This window comes from Salmo trutta, chromosome 19 (genome assembly GCF_901001165.1).
Source record: "Salmo trutta chromosome 19, fSalTru1.1, whole genome shotgun sequence".
Taxonomy (NCBI): Eukaryota; Metazoa; Chordata; class Actinopteri; order Salmoniformes; family Salmonidae; genus Salmo; species Salmo trutta.
The window spans coordinates 49315657-49337556 of NC_042975.1; the positions used below are offsets into that span (position 1 = coordinate 49315657).

Genomic DNA, 21900 nt, shown 5'->3' on the forward strand with positions numbered 1-21900 from the left:
TGTCACACATATACTAAATAATATATGTAAAGATTAAAAATCAAGAATAGTCTGATGGGTGACAATATTAGCCTACCACTTCTGAATTATATACTGTTACTTGACAGTATATAATGAATGATGCCCAGCATAAGAAACAATGCCTTTTTTTTTGCGACTTGTACGAATCATACTCGCACACCTCATGTAGCCTAGCCCATTGGCCTATATAATTTGATTAGGTTTGTATCAAAACTAAAGTGGCCAAATAACTTCTTAAAATTAAGCACTTTATCCACTTTACGCTTTTCACCATAGAATGCACCTTTTATTATAAAGTATTACGTGCATAACTGCATTTGCTGTGACTTTTGATAATGGTGTTTTCCGCTAATGGAACATTTGCTCTTATAGCCTACTACCATGTGTGCATTGCTGCGCTTATAATGTGAAGAAATAGCCTAATAGTTTATCAACATTTTAAGCTAAACATTCTGATCTGTAGCATCAGCCACATTTCTTTTGTTGATGCTAGTGGTGGTATTCATTTGGGATCTATCGCCTCCCACAACTGTCCCAGGCTGTTTGGAATATTTATTTCTCGCACAGAATAGGTCGACTTTTGTACTATGGGGGATAGTAGATTTTTGCTGTTTGTTATGGCTTACTGATCTTGTTGGCTGACAAAAAGGAAATATAAACAGTTCATCCAATATCTTCAATATGCACCTCGGAATTGCGCAGTTGCGTCCCCGATGTGTCGGTCTTGTGACGTGATGGAGAGCCGTGTGAGTGAGAGACGCTTCGGATTGTGCAGCGCACTCAGGGAGAAGGGCACAATGCAGCTCTCCTGGGCGCAAAATGCATGGGTTTTTCTAGGGTGCATTACGGCCACAAAGGGGATGCTGGATTGAAATTCAAGGCATTATCAAGTGCTTGTCAAATTGTGAATGGGAGACTACCGGAGTGTATACAGCCGAAGCAAAAAACAAAATCAGACCTCATGCCTTTCAAGCGACTTTTTTTCAAATCAGTCTCACCATGTAATCTTACAATGTATAAAAATCTAAACATACAGCCCAACGTTTGTAGAACAACTAAAGTTACATTAACTCTAAATTAAGCATATAGGCGTACCCATTTCTTTGTTAACAGCTCAACACAGAATAGCCGCATCATAGATCCCAAATTAATACAATCAATGTAGCCTACAATTTAAAACAATAAAAGCAATGAGGCTGATGTTTAGATCATAAGGTTTAGCTTAAAATCTTGATAGCCTAATAGTTTATTTCTTTACATTATAAGCGCAGCAATGTGCACACGGCAGCAGGCTAAATGCAATTATCAGAAAAACACTGTTCTCAAAAGCGTTTCATTTGAAAGAGATTTTTTTTAAATCCTTTAGAGACTTTAAGAGACGGAAAATTTCATTTCCATTTTCCCTGTTTATCAAAAGTGTAAGAGGGAAAAAAAAAAAAGTCAATCATCTGACTGGCTTTCTTGAAGTCTAAAGTATTCTCTCTGGTATGCAATCTGGTTTCCCCTCAGGTTATGGATGTGTCACTGCAACCTTACAAGGTCCTCAATGATGTCACTATTGCCTTTTATTCTAAGCAATGTTGTGCTGCTATTTTTATTGACTATGCCAAAGCTTTTGATACGGTAGACCATACCACTCGTGAGCCGGCTAAGAAGTATTGGTGTTTCTGAGGGGTCTTTGGCCTGGTTTGCTAACTACCTCTCTCAAAGAGTGCAGTGTATAAACTCAGAACATCTGCTGTCTCAGCCACTGCCGGTCACCAAGGGAGTACCCAAAGGCTCGATCCTAGGCCCCACGCGCTTCTCAATTTACATCAACAACATAGCTCAGGCAATAGGGAGAGCTCTCATCCATTTATATGCAAATGTTAGTCTTATACTCAGCTGGCTCCTCCCTGGATTTTGTGTTAAAGGCTCTACAAAAAAAGCTTTTAGTGTCCAGCAAGCTTTCTCTGCCCTTAAACTTGTTCTGAACACCTCCAAAACAAAGGTCATGTGGTTTGGCAAGAAGAATGCCCCTCTTCCCACCGGTGTGATTACTACCTCCGAGGGTTTAGAGCTTGAGGTAGTCACCTCATACAAGTACTTGGGTGTATGGCTAGAGGGTACACTGTCCTTCTCTCATCACATAGCAGAACTGCAGGCTAAAGTTAAATCTAGACTTGGTTTACTCTATCGTTAATCACTCCTCTTTCCCCCCAGCTGCCAAACTAACCCTGATTCAGATGACCTACCCATGCTAGATTACGGAGACGTCATTTATAGATCGGCTGGTAGTGGTGCTCTCGAGCCGCTAGATGTTCTTTACCATTCGGCCATCAGATTTGCCACCAATGCTCCTTATTGGACACATCACTGCACTTTATGCTACTCTAGAAACTGGTCATCTCTGTACACCCATCGCAAAAACCGCTGGTTGATGCTTATTTGTAAAAACCTCTTATGGCTTACTCCCTCCTATCTGAGATACCTACTGCAGCCCTCATCCTCCACATACAACACCCGTTCTGCCAGACACATTCTGTTAAAGGTCCCCAAAGCACACACATCCTCTTTTCAGTTCGCTGCACCTAGTGACTGTAACGAGCTGCAACAAACACTAAACTGGGCAGTCATCTAAATCTCTTCATTTAAAGACTCAATTATGGACACTTTCTCCTCAATTTCGTGGTACCCAAATTGGAAGTTACAGTAGTCTCATCGCTGCAACTCCCGTATGGACTCGGGATAGGCGAGAGTCGTGCGTCCTCCGAAACACAACCCAGTCAAGCCGCACTGCTTCTTGACACAATCCCCAATTTACCCGGAAGCCAGCCGCACCAATGTGTAGGAGGAAACACCGTGCACCTGGCGACCGTGTCAGCATGCACTGCGCCCTGCCCACCATAGGAGTCACTAGTGCGCAATGAGACAAGGACATCTGACAGCCAAACCCTCCCCTAACCCGGACGACGCTGGGCCAATTGTGCGCCGCCCCATGAGTCTCCCGGTCGCGGCCGGCTGCGACAGAGCCTGGACTCGAACCCAGAATCTCTAGTGGCACAGCTAGCACTGCGATGCAGTGCCTTAGACCACTGCGCCACTCGGGAGGCCCCAATCATGGACACTCTTCTTGACAGTTGTGGCTGCTTTGTGTGATGTATTGTTGTCTCTACCTTCTTGCCCTTTGTGCTGTTGTCTGTGCCCAATAATGTTTGTACCTTGTTTTGTGCTGCTACCATAATGTGCTGCTTCCATATTGTTCTGCTACCATGCTGTGTTGTCGTCTTATGTAGTGTTGTCAATTGTTAATCACAGCCCCTGTCCACACAGGAGGCCTTTTGGTGGGCCGTCATTGTAAACAAGAATTTGTTCTTAACCGACTTGCCTAGATAAATAAGGATTAAATAAAAAAAGCTATTTAAAAAAAATAAAAACGTTGAGTGAGTCAGTGAAAACTGAATGCTTTTTTAGGACTATAATTTCCTCCTCCAACCAGTTGGCCATCCCTGAGCTAGACAGACCAATACCTTGACAATGGCCCAAATGGACAAGGGTCTTTTGACCACTGTATTTTAGTTACCCTTTTGCCCAAGTCCAATATTACATTTGCACTCGAAACCCAATACTCCATTTCCTGCATTTGACGCCATCCAATAGTGTGAACTGCTACTCCAAGTTGACGGGATCTTTTGTGTAAACGTACCAAGATCAAGCCCCCAAGGTTAGAACGCCTGTTGAACAAGCTGCTACTAGCATACCACTGGTACACAACCCCAGCCCAAATGGCAAGTGATGGGTACAGGCACTTCCACCTCCCACTTAAGCATTGGGTGCTTTGTCTTATTAGTGGAGGGAGGCCTAGATCTGCCACATCTGCCATTCAAACAAAATCATTCTCTTCCATTCTCAGAGAGGGTTTGGTAAATGCAAAGCTTTGAGCTTTTGAATCATGGTGTCCAGGGTTGAAAATGAACACCCACCCATCTGCGGGTAGATTTTGTCATTGGCGGGTAAGAATGCCTATTTCACCAGCCACACTGGAGGGTGGTCACACAGCATTGGGGGAAAAGTGTTTTTTTAATCCAAAGCCCCTATGTAGAAGTTGGTCGAATTGACAAGAAAGGCTACTAAAGTGTGACTTTGTCTTTTCTTTGGCCAGTTACATTGTTTTGTTCACATGTTAGGTTGTTTTTCAAATGTTAGTTCAAGTTTGCTGCAACTTTCTGCTGCTAGGAAGACTTCACGCAGTCTGAGATTTTTGTTTTCATCCCAGACAAGGGAGTGCCCAAGTTAACACGGTTACAGCCCATCCTTTAAAGGGGCAGTGGAATTTTTTGGTCTCACCTAATGATTGTGCTTGATCGAGCATGGATCACTCCAAAACTTTTATTCACTAACTTTTAGTCATCGTTCTCCTAGATTTGCGTGCTTCTACATTTCTACTTAGGAGCACATCATGTACTCATTGTACATAAATCCCTTAGTCCATTAGTTTCTCCATGATGACACCCTCATTCCCATTGAACTGATCTCAGGATGAAACTAAGCCTTGTCTGAGGCCAGAGTGGCCCATAGGGCAGGACCCTCTCTCCTGTTTATGTAGAGTGAGGGAGCTTGATGTAGCCTAGCGTCCTGTCCAGGGGGTGAAGTCAGGATGAAAGTTCTTACCTTTTTCCAAACAGTGGAGTGAGTGTAGGGGTATCTTCCCTAGAAGTCCCCAGCCACAGTGCAGTGGTACTCTGTCTTCTGGAAGACCATCAGATATAAAAACACGCTTCAAGTCAAGTCAGGGGACCCTGGTGTACTTGGTGATGCGGACTAATGTTCATCTGGGACGCACCACAGTCAGGCACTAAGAGGAAAAACACAAGGCGAAGACATTGATTAAATGAGTTGTAATATATAAAAACAATAATAATAAGCCATTTAGCAGACACTTTCATCGAAAGCGACTTACAAAAAAAAGATGCATGCATCACTGTATGTCATGGGAATCAATCCCACTATCCTGGCATTGCAAGCGCCACGCTCTACCTAACTGAGCTACAGAGGTCCGCCCTTGCAAAGCATGTAGCCTACGCATGAGAAGAGTCTGTATGGAGGATACAGAGCAACAGTGGTTTAAGAGTAGAAAAAAAAGCTCCATTGCAGATAATTATGATGTAGGAGGAGTTACACATCAGTCATGTGGGTTGGGACGACACGGCACAGCTTGTATCAGATGTAACTATATTGTTGTCGCTTTCATGAAAATACTTATCAAGCGGACCTACATTCAAAACAATTGAATAACACATTTGATTGCACTGGTATATACCAAAGTGATTATCATTGTCAATATTAAACACTGTACAGCTTCCTGCAAATCAACCCTGCTGATATGGTGTTCTCTATGGTTTAATTACCTAAACGGCTTAAGATAGAGGAAAGGGTACCATTTTAAAACAACAGTTCCAGCAGCCGTCAGATTACAATTGGGTCTACTCAAATCGCTCTGTCTTCTGTGCATACCAGCGCAATAACAAGAATGAAAGCGGAATTGGGAATAAGGCAGTGTTAATTTTGCCGCTTTTGAATTTTCTTTTTTTAGATTTAGTCTAATCTTAGTCATTTTGACCCCCAAAAAATATATATATGTCTTAGTCACATTTTTGTTATTTGAATAATGATTTAGTCTAGTTAGGTGTCAAAACTAAATGTTTGTCTCAGGAACCTATAGTAAACATAAATCACTGAGTTCCATGTGCACAAACATACATAGCCTTGTCCTACCAAAAAAAACGTATTGACAGGCTCCAGACTAACATTTTCCCCTGGTGTCATTAACTTTCAGTTGGTGGCACCAGCCCATGACTTGGTCACGCCAACTTTTTTCCCCATGGAGTCACAATAGAAAACATTTGTGATCATTCACAGCGCTTTAGATTGTATAAGACCGAGATCGTAGGCTATTCAACAAATAAGTTATTTCATCCAACATGCATGATTCAAGATATTTAGATGTGCAACCGAATCCAGTGGTTGCCATGAATTGTGGGTTGAAATAGGGCTCCAGAATTTTCTGAATTTTGTTGTTCAATGGTGATGAATTTGCCTACATCTTTATGTGCAGTAATATCATAGGCAAAGTTATTTTGTGGCTAATTCACCACGAGGAAGTGAACACTCGAAATACATTAGCTAGAACACTAAATATAATACCCACTGCTAGTAATCATGTCTTGATTTAACAGTACATTTAATGGCCAACATTGCAGTTGTAGCTTGCTACCCTGTGCAATCGCAACGGCCGATGTGCAATTGCGCATTTCGTATCTTAAAGCCGTATCAAATATCTTGGTTTTAAAATAGTTGCTATTGAGGCGCTCAATATTAAGAAATGACAAATAGAAAGTATATACCCATAGAAAACTGAGAACAGTATCTCCCAAAGACGTGCATTTCCCGCAATTGGAGTTTGAAACGTTATAGAATCAGAAGCCTTTTTTCTCTCTCCAGAGTGCACATTAAGCAGATTGCTCATCACAGCAGCAGGCCCCAGCGAAACAGGCCCAGGGGCTAGGCAGACACTTTCATTAAAGGAATCATGGGGATAATGCACTTTACTGCTAGACCTAATCATGGTTTCAGCCTCGCCCCAAAAAACAAGACGTTTTGAAACTTTTCAGTGTACTCGCACAGCCAATTCAGCAGGGTCATAGTCAAAGTTCTGTCATAAGCAGTGGTCTGATGGTTCCAGCAAACTACTAGCTAGCAGTTATCAATGTTATTACCTCAGCATATACAAGTGTAAAAACATTAAGAACACCTTAATAACATTGAGTTGAACCTCCCCCCTTTCGAGCTTAGAATAACATAAATTCGTCTGGGCATGGTCTCTTCAAGGTGTCGAAAGCATTCCACAGGGATAATGGCCCATGTTGACTCCAATGATTACCACAGTTGTGTCAAGTTCGCTGGTTGTCCTTTGGGTAGTGGACCATCCTTGATACACACAGAAAACTGTTGAGTGTGAAAAACCCAGAAGCGTTGCAGTTCTTGACTACCACCCTCTGAATGGCACACATTCACAAAACACATTTTATTTGTCACATGCGCCAAATACAACCTTAGTAAAATGCTTACTTACAAGCCCTTAACCTGTTTGGGATAGGGGGCAGTATTTTCACGGCCGGATAAAAAACAAACCCGATTTAATCTGGTTACTACTCCTGCCCAGTAACTAGAATATGCATATAATTGTTTGATTTGGATAGAAAACACCCTAAAGTTTCTAAAACTGTTTGAATGGTGTCTGTGTAGAACTCATATGGCAGGCCAAAACCTGAGAAGATTCTATACGGGAAGTGCCCTGTCTGACCATTTCTTGTCCTTCTTTAGCCTCTCTATCGAAAATACAGGATCTCTGCTGTAACGTGACATTTTCTAAGGCTTCCATTGGCTCTAGGAAGGCGCCAGAACGTGGAATGATAGCTCTGCAGTCTCTGGGCGAAAAACAGCAGGGGTTTTGGTGAGTGGTCCATCTGAGGACAATGACACTGGTGTGCGCGTGCATGTGACGACTCCATGTTTTTCTTTCTCTCTTTGAACGAATACGTCGTCGCCCCGGTTGGAATATTATCGCTATTTCACGAGAAAAATCGCATAAAAATTGATTTTAAACAGCGTTTGACATGCTTCGAAGTAGGGTAATGGAATATTTTTACATTTTTTGTCACGAAACGTGCCGGCGAGTCACCCTTCGGATAGTGACTTGAACGCACGAACAAAACGGAGCTATTTGGATAGAACTATGGATTATTTGGAACCAAAACATTGGGTGTTGAATTAGAAGTCCTGGGAGTGCATTCTGACGAAGAACAGCAAAAGTAATCCAATTTTTCTTATAGTAAATCTGAGTTTGGTGAGTGCCAAACTTGGTGGGTGTCAAAATAGATATCTACCGTGATATCTACTCAGAATATTGCAAAATGTGCTTTCACCGAAAAGCTATTTTAAAATCGGACACCGCGATTGCATAAAAGAGTTCTGTATCTATAATTCTTAAAATAATTATGTTTTTTGTGAACAATTTAGTAAATTCACCAGAAGTTTTCGGTGGTATGCTAGTTCTGAATAAAACATGCTAATGTAAAAAGCTGGTTTTTGATATAAATATGTACTTGATTGAACAAAACATGCATGTATTGTATAACATAATGTCCTAGGAGTGTCATCTGATGAAGATCAAAAGGTTAGTGCTGCATTTAGCGGTGGTTTTGGTTGTGACATATATGCTAGCTTGAAAAATGGGTGTGTGATTATTTCTGGCTGGGTACTCTCCTGACATAATCTAATGTTTTGCTTTCGCTGTAAAGCCTTTTTGAAATCGGACAATGTGGTTAGATAAAGGAGAGTCTTATCTTTCAAATGGTGTAAAATAGTCATATGTTTGAGAAATTGAAATTATAGCATTTAAGGTTTTTCATATTTCGGGAGGGATAAAGTAAGAACAAAAATAAAATTCAAATTCGAGAATAAAAACATGTTAAGTAAAAATAAAAATCTGAAAAACAAATAATTAAACAGCAGCAGTAAAATAAAAGCAATAGCAATACTATATACAGGGGGTACGAGTTAGTTGAGGAAACTGAGGTAATATGTACATGTAGGTAGAGTTAAAGTGACTAATTCATAGATAAACAGAGTAGCAGCGTAAAAGAGGGGTCTGGGTAGCCTTTTGATTAGCTGTTAAATGCAGCCCTATACCGATACCGCTTGCCGTGGGGTAGCAGAGAGAACAGTCTATGACTAACAATTTTTCTGACATCGCCTTGTATAGAAGTCCTGGATGGCGGGAAGCTTGGCCCCAGTGATGAACTGGGCCGTACGCACTACCCTCTGTAGTGCCTTGCGGTCGGAGGCCGAGCAGTTGCCATACCAGTAATGCAACCAGTCAGGATGCACTCGATGATGCAGTTGTAGAATCTTTTGAGGATCTGAGGACCCATGCCAAATCTTTTCAGCCTCCTGAGAGAGTATAGGTTTTGTCGTGCCATCTTCACGACTGTCTAGGTGTGCTTGGACCATGATAGTTTGATGGTGATGTGGACACCAAGGAACTTGAAGCTCTCAACCTCCGCAACTGCAGCCCCGTCGATGAGAATGGGGGCGTGCTCAGTCCTCCTTTTCCTGAAGTCCACAATCATCTCCTTTGTCTTGATCACGTTGAGGGAAAGGTTGTTGTCCTTGCACCACACGGCCAGGTCTCTGACCTCCTCCCTACAGGCCGTCTCATCGTTGTTGGTGATCAGGCCTACCACTGTTGTGTCAAACTTAATGATGGTGTTGGAGTTGTGCCTGGCCGTGCAGTCATGAGTGAACAGGGAGTAGTGGAGGGGACTGAGCACACACCCCTGATGGGCCCCCGTGTTGAGGATCAGTGTGGCGGACATGTTGTTACCTAGTTTTACCACCTAGGGGGCGGCCCATCATGAAGTCCAGGATACAGTTGCAGAGGAAGGTGTTTAGTCCCAGGGTACTTAGCTTAGTGATGAGCTTTGAGGGCACTATGGTGTTGAATGCTGTCTCAAGGCTTAAAAATCCTTCTTTAACCTGTCTCCTCCCCTTCATCTACACTGATTTTAAGTGGATTTAACAATTGACATCAATAAGGGATCATAGCTTTCACCTGGATTCACCTAGTCAGTCTCATGGAAAGGTGTTCATAATGTTTTGTGCACTCAGTGTTAAGAGGTCGACCGATTATGATTTTTCAGCGCCGATACCGATTATTGGAGGACAAAAAACCCGATGCCGATTAATCGGCCGCTTACTATGATAGATATATATATATATATATACACACATAGCTCTGAAGTGACAACGATACTGAAGAGTCTGCTTAGGAGACAAATACTCTCAACTGTTTGAATAATAAAAATAGAGTTTAAGTTACCTGTGATGAATGCTGAAAATAAAAACTGTAATTTCTATATGCAGGAAATCCTATTTTAATAATGGGCATGGTAAGAATTGACTACCAAAGTGCGAGTCATAATTCCCATGACACCTAGCAAAATCTGAAAAGCGGTTCCTTCATTTATTCCATAGGATATTTTTGGATTAACTTAAAATAAGGTCTGTGTTCAGTTTAGGCTTACACCACCTTGCCAATTTTATAACTGGGTAGATATCCATAGGATATAACTCTGATCAATATAAGCGAAGATCATTTTTTTTGTCGAGTGGATTTATGAAAATATGTTGACAAACGTTACCTAGTGAGATTTACACGGGTATCAAAACGCCGAGGCGGTTCAAGCACAAAACACAGACCTTATTTGAAGTAGATCAAGACATTCTCTATGGAAGACATGAACGGTAAAATAACGAAGGAACCCCTTTCAAGTTCAGCCGCAAGTTATTACAGGAATTATGACGCGTCAACTATTTCTCTCTAAACCATATACCTTTGACTATTACGAGCCTGCTGCTGCCTACCACCGCTCAGTCAGACTGCTCTATCAAATATCAAATCATAGACTTAACTATAATATAATAAACCTTAGGTCATTAATATGGTCAAATCCGGAAACTATGATCTTGAAAACATTATTCTTTCAGTGACATACGGAACCGTTCCGTATTTTATCTAACGGGTGGCATACATAAGTCTAAATATTCCTGTTACATCGCACAACTTACAATGTTATTTCATAGTTCTGTAAAATTCTGGCAAATTAGTTCGCAACGAGACAGATTCTATATACCCTGATTCTGCGTGCAACGAACGCAAGAGAACTGACACAATTTCACCTGGTTAATATTGCCTGATAACCTGGATTTCTTTTAGCTAAATATGCAGGTTTAAAAATATATACTTCTGTGTATTGATTTTAAGAAAGGCATTGATGTTTATGGTTAAGTACAGTTGTGCAACGATTGTGCTTTTTTTCGCAAATGCGCTTTTGTTAAAGCATCCCCATTTGGCGAAGTCTGCTGTCTTTGTTAGGAAGAAATAGTCTTCACAGTGTGCAACAAGCCAGGCGGCCCAAACTGCTGCATATACCCTGACTCTGTTTGCAAGAGAAGTGACACATTTTCCCTAGTTAAAAGAAATTCATGTTAGCAGGCAATATTAACTAAATATGCAGGTTTAAAAATATATACTTGTGTATTGATTTTAAGAACGACATTGATGTTTATGGTTAGGTTCACGTCGGAGCAAAGACGGTCCTTTTTCACGAATGCGCACCACATCGATTAAATGCAAAGCAGGACAGGCTAGATAAACTAGTAATATCAACCATGTGTAGTTAACTAGTGTTTATGATTGATTGATTGTTTTTTTATAAGATAAGTTTAATGCTAGCTAGCAACTTACCTTGGCAACGTAAAGCAGGTGGTTAGAGCGTTGGGCTAGTTAACGTAAGGTGGCATCCCCAAGCTGACAAGGTAAAAATCTGTTGTTCTGCCCCTGAACAAGGCAGTTAACCCACAGTTCCTAGGCCATCATTGAAAATAAGAATGTGTTCTTTAACTGACTTGCCTAGTTAAATAAAGGTTTATATAAAATATATATAAAAAAAAAAAATAATAATAATAATAATAATAATAATAATAATAATTCGGAAAATCGGTGGCCAAAAATACCGATTGTTATGAAAACTTGAAATCGGCCCTAATTTTAAAAAAAATCGGCCATTCCGATTAATCGGTCGACCTCTACTCAGTGTATATTGGGATGATACGCTTTCAGATGTCGAGGTTGGTAGTATTTTTCCTGTCAATTTACCTTGTCTTTTAAAAAAATTATTATAAAAAAATAAATGTACCTTTTATTTATCTAGGGAAGTCAGCTAAGTACAAATTCTTATTTACAATGACGGCCTACCGGGAGAACAGTGGGTTTAACTACCTTGTTCAGATGCAGAATGACAGATTTTTACCTTGCCAGCTTGGGGATTCAATGCAGCATCCTTTCGGTTACTGGCCCATGGCGTGTGCCTTATCAATGATTTGTTGCCGCCAGATTGGAGAACAGTTGCGGGTGAGTGAATGACCTGGGCATGGTACACTAAATACAAAAGTATGTGGACACCCCTTCAAATTTGTGGATTTAACCATTTCATCCACACCCATTGCTGACAGGTGTTTAAAAATCAAGCACACAGCCATGCAATCTCCAAAGGAAAAACACTGCAGTAGAATGGCTCATGCTGAAGAGCTCAGTGACTTTCAAAGTGGCACTGTCATAGGATGCCACCTTTCCAACAAGTGTGTATGTAAAATTTCTAGGAGCAACAACGGCCCAACCGTGAAGTGTTAGGACACAAAAGCTCACAGAAAGGGACCGCCGAGTGCTGAGGCACGTAGCGCGTAAACATTATCTGTCTGAGTTCCAAACTGCTTCTGGAAGCAACATCAACACAAGAGCTGTTCGTCGGGAGCATCATAAAATGGGTTTCCATGGTCGATCAACCGCACACATGCCTAAGATCACCATGCGCAAAGCCAAGCATCGGCTGGAGTGGTGTAAAGCTCGCCGTCATTGGACTGTGGAGCAGTGGAAACGCGTTCACTGGAGTGATGAATCACGCTTCACCATCTGGCAGTCCAACAGACAAATATGGGTTTGCCGGGTGCCAGGAGAACACTACCTGCCCAAATATATAGTGCCTGCTGTAAAGTTTGGTGGAGGAGGAATAATGGTCTGGGGCCGTTTTCCATGGTTTGGGCTAGGCCCCTTAGGTCCAGTGAAGGGAAATCTTAAAGCAACAGCATACAATGACATTCTAGGCGATTCTGTGCTTCCAACTTTGAGGTAAGTTTGTGAAAGGCCCTTTCTGTTTCAGCATGTTATAATAGAAAAGGGGGGGACCAACTCCAGATTAATGCTTATGATTTTGGAATGAGATGTTTGACGAGCAGGTGTCCATACTATTGGTGTATTTATTTTCCACCAACAGCATTGCAATTCTGCCTTACAATTCTGTTAAATAGGCTTGGGCGGTATCCAGATTTTCATATTGTTCATGTCCTCCCATCCCAGGATTTATGGTATTACCTACTTTTCTTGCATTTTTAGCACCCCCTTGTGAGCTATGTAGGTCCTACATAGCTCACAAGGGGGCGCTAAAACGCAAGAAAAGTCCATTGGGCCTCTATCAGAATGCTAACTAAATTAGCACAAACTAACAGCGAAATCACAGACGCTGCTAGCTAATCTCGCCCTAGAACAATACTGCTCACTTACATAACACTACCAACACACACACACTCAGTGTTGGACATGTGGTTAATGGTTACTGGAGAGATCACAATACAGGGTTTGAAAGATCTAACTGGGTAACCAAAAACCCCAATCTGTAAACCAGCTTTTGAAGTAAAACGTGCCATTTTCCTGTTATGATAGAAACCCATATGGGATGGGTTCTATTTAAAATGATAAGATCCATCACTTCAAAACTCCAGTCTTGGAAGAAACAGTCTTTGCCAATGACCATGCTTGTCCCAGAGAAAAGGCTTTGTGATGGTCCATGTCCCTGGCAATTTACTGGGACCACAAGGTCTCATCTGCCTGACCTGCTGACAGCCAGCATGCCTCCCCATAGTGACAACTTTCCATCGAACAGGCCAAATGACAGTGAGCAGATTAAAAACATACTTATATTCCATGGGGAGGGGGATACGGGTAAGCACGCGGAAGGTTATTTCAGCTGTTCAGGGCTAGGACCCCTTTATTTTGGGTTGGCATCTGTCATTTTTAGAGTAACGTAACACTTCGGAGGTGAGAGAAGGGGACAGCCACACACAGCCAACAATAACAAAACCACTCTGGACAGCAGTCAGAACTCACAGCTGATGCCATCTGTCACCAGCTCTGATGGTAATGTCTGATTGTTATTTCCTTGGTTTCAGGATATGAGGCATTTATCTATGAAACAAATAAGAAATCCCAAATTATCTATCCCACAAATATGGGCCTAGAGCTATCAGATTTTTTTACATTTTTTTATTAAATGCTGTTGGCAAAAATGTCTTTTTTTAAAGACATGCTAAATAATTGACCACTGTCAGAAGAATTGACTAGTTAAAAAGGGATACTTCGGGAATTCATTTTTCCTATGTACCCAGAGTCAGATGAACTCATAACATTTATATCCATGTCTCTGTGTGCAGTTTGAAGGAAGTTGAAGGTTGCATATCGTTAGCTTAACGCAATTGCCGTTTGTCTGCAGGAACTACTCGCCAGCTCCTCTCAAAAGCAGGGAAATAGACCTAACTACAGTCGGAAGCACAGAATTGTCTAGAATGTCATTGTATGCTGTAGCGTTAAGATTTCCCTTCCCTGGGACTCAGGGGCCTAGCCCGAACCAAGAAAATGTTTCCTCCTGCACCAAACTTTACATTTGGCACTGCACTGGGGCAGGTAGCGTTCTCCTGGCATCCGCCAAACCCAGATTCATCTGTCGGACTGCCAGATGGTAAAGCGTAATTAATCACTCCAGAGTACTCGCAGTTTCCACAGCTACAGAATCCAATGGCAGCGAGTTTTACACCACTCCAGCCAACGCTAGGCATTGCGCATGGGGATCTTAGGCATGTGTGCGGCTGCTCGGACATGGAAACCCATTTCATGAAGCTCCCGATTAGCAGTTATTGTGCTGAAGTTGCTTCCAGAGGCGATTTGTAACTCGGTAGTGAGTGTTGCAACCGAGGACAGGCAATTTTTACACTCTACGTGCTTCAGCACTCGGCGGTGCCATTCTGTGAGCTTGTGTGGCCTACCACGTCGCGGGTGAGTCGCTGTTGCTCCTAGATGTTTCCACTTCACAATAACAGCACTTACAGATGACTGGGGGCAGCTCTAGCAGGGCAAACATTTGACAAACTGACTTGTTGGAAAGGTGGCATCCTATGACAGTGCCACGTTGAAAGTCACTGAGCTCTTCAGTACAGGCCATTCTACTGCCTATGTTCTCTATGGAGATTGCATGGCTGTGTATACACCTGTCAGCAAAGGGTGTGGCTGAAATAGCCAAATCCACAAATTTGAAAGGGTGTCCACATACTTTTGTGTATATATAGTGTACTTCAAAGTTGGTTATTTATAGTCAAAGTTATACAGGATTTCCTATTTTGTACAAGGTAACCTAAATCTTTCAGCACAAATGGAAAAGACATACTGTGTGGGCTCACTATTCACAGCACGGAAGCATGTTGTTTAGGAAAGGTATGGCGTGAGTGAGCGAGTGAGAAAGGCATATGGAAAAGAAAACGGCAAGAGAATCCGACCTGCGTGACAAACGCAAATCACCTTCGTGGATGGAATGAAGGTGGAAGGAATCCAAATTCAATAGGCTACTAATTTAAAATGTTCTTCCCTCATTTTGTCTCTTTCACACGCACGCACACACATTAAGCCAGAAAAGATAAATGCACTTAAGGCAAGAATTAGAAAAAAAATCTCACTGCTCTGTTTAACTACCAAGAGGAATATCGTTGAGTGAAACCATGCATTATAATGTGGGCGATTCCAGCCTCATGGTCATTAATGTCTCACAGAATGGACAAACAAAATATACATTTGACTTTTGATGTGTGTCTATAGTACCTCTGGAGAAATGTATACTCAAGAAAGCGGACTTTTAAATATTGGCATATTGGAGAAATAAAGCATGAAGCACATATGGAAAACCATATGCGCTCAATTGATGCCGGTTCGATACACTCACATTTTTTGCATGAACACGTTCCTTTTCCATTAATATCTGCTGATGGGAGCTCAGGAGCTGGATCTGTCTGAGCAGAATTCTCTAAGCTGAGTGGCCCTCTCTGTGTGTATGTGTGTGTGTGGCCACCTGAGCTGAGCCATAGGGCAGACTGAGCATCTACCACCCCATTATCAGCTTAGGGCTGGGGACAATTCCCCCCCCACCCCCCCACCCCCCACTTATCTGAAATCACCCAATGATTCATTTGGCATTTTTGTAGATTAAAATTGGTTTTCAGCTATTAATATGCCAATATTTCTCTTTAGAAATTAGCATGGCATTTTGCCAATTAATATAACGCAGCTTTGGATTTTACCCATATCAAAAGTGAATGGTTTAGACCGTTTGGAATTTTACGGAGTGGCTTTCCCGCTCCAACCAATGAATGAATGCGACCATGCACAGCTGGCAAAAATGATTGCTGTCCTTTGACATTACCCTGTTCATGGAAAAATGGCCAAGTACACTGACTGTTTAAAGCAAAACCACCAAAACTACTTCTTATGGTGAACAATTTAAATAAAATCTGAATGATTGAAAATCCCAAAACTGCAGTTGGAAGTGAGTTGCGTCTACTCCGGTAGGCCCCACAACTCCGGTAAAACACAATTTCCAACAGCGCATTTGGTAAAAATGACCCAGCAAATTACATTTGGTTGTCACTAAACCAATAAACATGTGCTGTCCAATATAACTAACTATTTGTTAACTAAGACAGTGTTACCCAAACTCGGTCCTTGGGACGCAGGTTTTGGTGTTTGCCTTAACACTACACAGCAAAAACCAAAACGTGCACCCCTTTGGGAAACCCTGATAAGATGTGCCAAATAAATCTCCAGCTCAGTGCTCCAGCTATGTAACTGGTTTAACTTGCTAGCTAAGTGGTTAGCTTGCAAGACGAAGCTTCTTGGTTACAGCAGAGACAATCAATCCCCTCCTGTATCGAACGCTTCTTATTGACCAATTAGGACTTAAAATGAGTGCACGTTAATATAATAATTTAAACACCTACATAACCTTTTTACGTAGCGATTACGCCACGAGGCAGCCACACACTTCCGAGCTCTGGGGGTGGGGGGGCTAGTCAGGATAAAAGCTTGCAACCTAATGGCTGCAAAAAAAGAATCTCCACCCAAAACCTGCAAAAACAGAGCTAAATGACAATCTATACTGAACTAAAATATAAAAACGCAAATAAAGATTTTACTGAATTACAGTTCATATAAGGAAATCAGACAATAGAAAAAAAATTGATTAGGCCCTGGTCTGTGGATTTCAAATAACTGGGCAGGGGCGCAGCCATGGGTGGGCCTAGGGAGCCAGGCCAAGCCAATCAGAATGTTTTCCCAACAAAAGGGCTTTATTACAGACAGAAATACTCCACAGTTTCATCAGCTGTCTGGGTGGCTGGTCTCAGACGATCCCGCAGGTGAAGAAGCCGGATGTGGAGGTCCTGGGCTTACGTGGTTACACGTGGTCTGTGGTTGTGAGGCCGGTTGGATATATTGCCAAATTGTCTAAAACAAGGTTGGAGGCAGCTTATGGTAGAGAAATTAGGGATGCACGATATATCGGCCGATATTAACTAAAAATGCCAAAACTGATGTAAATGCTGAAGTGCATACCTATATAACGTAGGTACATGACGTAATGACACCACGTAAAATGTTGCGCTACACGTGCCACACAGCATTCCTAACCTAGCTCACAATGGCTGCTGTGTGGATCGAGCAGTCAACAAGTCGAGCAGTCATTTGAAAGAGAACATTTTGGCGAGACAACTCAAAGGCGAAATCCATTAATGCCAAGATAATGGAATTCATTGCCCTTGACAATCAACCGTTCTCTGTCGTGGGTGATGTTGGCTTTCGCCGACTGGTCGAGCACTGGTACACACTACCAAGTGCGCTATTTTTTAGATGTTGCCCTACCGGAGTTACACAGTAATAGCGTCACTGCTATTAGCTTCACGACTGACATTTGGACCAGCGATATCAGCCCCATGAGCATGCGGAGTCTGACAGCACAGTGGGTTGTCGAGGATTTCGTACTGAGGAAAGTCGTATTGCATGCTCATGAATGTGCTGGTTGTCATACCGCTGCTGCCATTTCAATGGCATTTGAGAACATGAACACACTAGCTAGCTTCATTCGAACAACTGACTCGAGAAATAAGCTCATCACCCGCGTCTGCAGCAGAGGTGATACCCTCTGTCATGGCATTGAAACACCTGCTCAATAAAACTGCCGACACAGGCTGTGAACAAGCGATTCGGTGGCACTCTTTACTGTGTCGCCACCATGCTCAATGCGAGGTACGAGGACTTCTACTTTGATGCAGACAAGAAACAGGTTTTACGTGAAATGTTACATACACAGCTGGACAAGATGGAAACAGACACAGTGGCCTCTTCCTCGGTGCGCACTGACAGAGCTGAAAAATCCCTGCTTGACATGCATGATGAAATCATGGTTGAGAATGAAACACTTGAACAACGAAACAGCACAGAAATTAAGTGAAATAAATAAGTTTTGATTACGTTTTACTGGTAACGGGGACATACGTAAATGCCAACAATAACTTTTTGGTCAGTGTGGTGTGTAACCTTTAACTAGTCAAGTCAGTTAAGAACAAATTTTTATTTACAATGACGGCCTACCCCGGCCAAACCCAGACAACGCTGGGTCAATTGTGCGCCGCGCTATGGGACTTCCAATTACGACCGGATATGATACAGCCTGGATTCAAACCAGGGACTGTAGTGACACCTCTTGCACTGAGATGCAGTGCCTTAGACCGCTGTGTCCGTGTAACCATTTACCTATACTAGAATGCTTAAAAAACCTGCTAGAATTTTAAATATCGGTATTGTTTTTTTTGGCAAGAGAAATGAACATTCAATTCTATGGCAACAGCTTTGGTGTACATTCCTCCAGTCAGCATGGCAAATGCACACTCCCTCAAACTTAGGCCATCTGTGGCATTGTTTTGTGTGACAAAACTACACATTTAAGAGTGGCCTTTTATTGTACCCCAGCACAAGGTGCACCTGTTTAATGATCATGATTTTTGTAAATCAGCCACTTGATTTGCCATACCTGTCAGGTGAATGGATGATCTTGGCCAAGGACCAAGGCTCACTAATAGGGATGTAAACTTTTTGTGCATATGGAACATTTCTGGAATCATTTATTTCTGCTCATGAAACATGGGACCAACACTTTATATGTTGAGTTTATATTTTTTGTTCAGTATAGTTAGCTAACTAGCTACGTTTCATCATCTGAATACCCACATTTAGAAGACTGTATTCGTATTTGGTAGATGGTTAGACCAGGTCCGGTAAATGCAAAAACTAAGATGACACATCCATAGCCATCACATCCATATCATCCACAACAGGTATGGATGTTACGGATATCATGAAGCCGAAAAAAAGGACACTCACAATAAAGAGAAACCAATTATAGACAAAGTTAAGATGATCCGAAGTACGCTGCGTGTAAATGTTTTACATTGCCTGTTCCAGTCACCCCCATATCTATACAATACTATAGAACCCAAAACAAAACTCAAGATACTTCAATATGGCTCATGGGTCTCACTCCCTTCCATAGACTTACACAGTAATTATGAAGACTTCCGGAGGACATGCTCCAACCTATCAGAGCTCTTGCAGCATGAACTGACATGTTGTCCACCCAATCAAAGGATCAGAGTATGAATCTAGTACTGAAAGAACAGCTACAGCTAGCTAGCACTGCGGTGCATAAAATGTGGTGAGTAGTTGACTCAAAAGAAAAAACACAATTAAACAGTTAAAAAAATGAGAAGCAGCAGAGAGATTGGATTTTTGTTCACTTTCACAGTAAGCTAATGCAGCTAGCTAATTTAGCCTGCACAAACACCCGGCTAAAACAGACAGGAATGCTATTTATGTTAGCTAGCTGGCTAAGGCTATCCAACACTGGAACTCTTCCAAGTCAAGGTAAGCTTTCGGTTTTGTTAAATTTATTGCAACTGGGGCCCGCCGGTGTAACTGCTAAACTGCTTGCTGTACACTGTATTGCGTGACTAGCGGGTTACATAGCTACTAGAACTATGATGTTAGCCAATATGGTGACAACGATGTAGGCTATGTAGCGGTTAGCAGTTAAGATATGAAGATTTGGCTTGGAAAGGTCACAGACAGCACTGAAGTCCACAAGCTAAGGGAAAAGGTGGGAGGAGGAGAGCGTGTAGATGCGAGAAGGAATTATAGAACAAACAAGGTGAGCATGCTGTTTGTATGTGGCTGCTATGAAAGTGAACTGTGTGTGCGGGTGATCAGGGTGTATTCATTCCTCCGATTCTGTTGAAAAACATTTCTTAAACGGATGCAAACGAATCAGCGATAAACCTAACTGAATTTGTCCATATGAAAACTAATTTGCAACTGTTTGGACTAATGATTACACCCAAAATCAGCTAGATGAAGGCAAGTGTGTGCAAGGCAGTATTGAATGTGTCACTGTCAGTCACCTTGATTACTTCAATTTGTTTCTCAAATGTGTGCACCTACGTTATAAACTTTAATTTGTAGGCAACCTCATGATGGATACAGGGAAAATTCAAGTATCATGTAGTAGCCTAAACCTATCGATGCTACATTGAACTGGGTGAATGGAATATGAATGACAGTCATCCAATATGCTGTAATAGAAATAAGACCATGCTGAACATTAATACATATGTTGTTTTTTTTAAATTGTCCTCCCTAATCTTACACAGCACTGACCTATGCTAAACCCTAACTTTAACCCCTACCCTATCCATAACCATTTTACATTTCTAATTCAATTAGGTAGGGACGTCCCAAGGATGCCGGATAGCAAAGACCATTCACTGAGGCAACGCTTTGGGCAAGAGGCAAATTTTGTGATTGGTTCTCACTTGAAAGGAAAAACATCAATGTTCCCTCTAAGCTGCACCCGCACACAGCTCCCCCGGGACTGCCAGGCAGAAGAAATATCAACCCGCACAGAGAAGCATATACAGAGCTCAGAGGGAGAGTTTTCCCCCTTAGTTAACACTATCAACGTTTCCCTTTACTATTGGAATTGTGATGGAATCAACGCAATACTAGCCACTTTCAATGCAACACACAAACAAAACTTCTGTAGGCAGAACGCATTGGAGTAGGATTCTATTGCGTCGACATCCACAACAACCATACTCTACACAGACCGGTGCGACATAACCAAATCAGAGCTTCAATAAGACTATATGCAAATAGATCCATGAATGGCAATGGTCTGTGCCATTGACTTTGAACTGGGCTGTGTTTAAAGCATGAGCAGTAGATGCACTTGTTTTGAGATCAAAGCGAGAGCTGCATGTAGCCACGTGTGCACATTTGTTCCTATCCTTTGCTAGTTAGTGAGTCATTAGGCCAGTTAGACAATTTGTAGTCAGAAATGGGGGGAGTCATTGCTTCCTACAAGAGCATAAAACGTGTACATTTCTAGATATCTTTGAAAAGCGAGTCTGGTAAAGAGCTTTTTTTTGGTCTTAAAAAGGCAGTGTTGTATTTTGAGAGAGGCTTGAATAAGCTAAGTAGCCAATAGGCAGAGGATAGCATAACTTGTCTCAGAATACATTTGATATTGGAAAGATGTTTCTTGCATCAAACATTTTCATTCACCTTGTCTGAAGGACAAGTGGATAAACAGGTTAATGTCAAGGTCAAGTTCTATTTCAAAAGACATGGAATGTAGGCCTACAGTGAACACATTGGCTGCTCAATGATAGCTGTTCTATTCCCATGTTAAAATGTTATGAGATGCATTTTATCCATTGTTTTTTTATGTAGGCCACTCTAGTAGGCCTACATTATGATCAAATAGCCACAGTAGCTTACTTGACCACTGTCTGAATCTGTAACATAGAGTGGGTACAGATTGTACAAGCGATGACAACATAGCTAAATACCAATACATTGAAAATGTGTCCCTTGTCGTTGTTTTCCAAATGGCTAGCACGAGCTCAGTCTTCAGAGTTCAGGCAACTGTTTTGCTGGAATTGGTGCAGCTTAGAGTAACAGTTTTTCCCACACCCCCCCCCAAAAAAACATCTCATATTTCTGGGACTCCTAAATTT

The 21900-nt window shown here is 41.8% G+C and overlaps 1 protein-coding gene across 1 annotated transcript in view; it reads right to left on the bottom strand.

Annotated features, from left to right (window-relative positions):
- Nucleotides 1–21900, bottom strand: part of LOC115154896 (bifunctional heparan sulfate N-deacetylase/N-sulfotransferase 1) — a 118996-nt gene that overhangs the window by 79728 nt on the left and 17368 nt on the right. Inside the window, exon 2 of the mRNA XM_029701587.1 lies at nucleotides 4672–4855. The gene's annotated coding sequence lies outside the window, so the exon portion shown is untranslated. The remainder of the gene's footprint in view (nucleotides 1–4671; nucleotides 4856–21900) is intronic.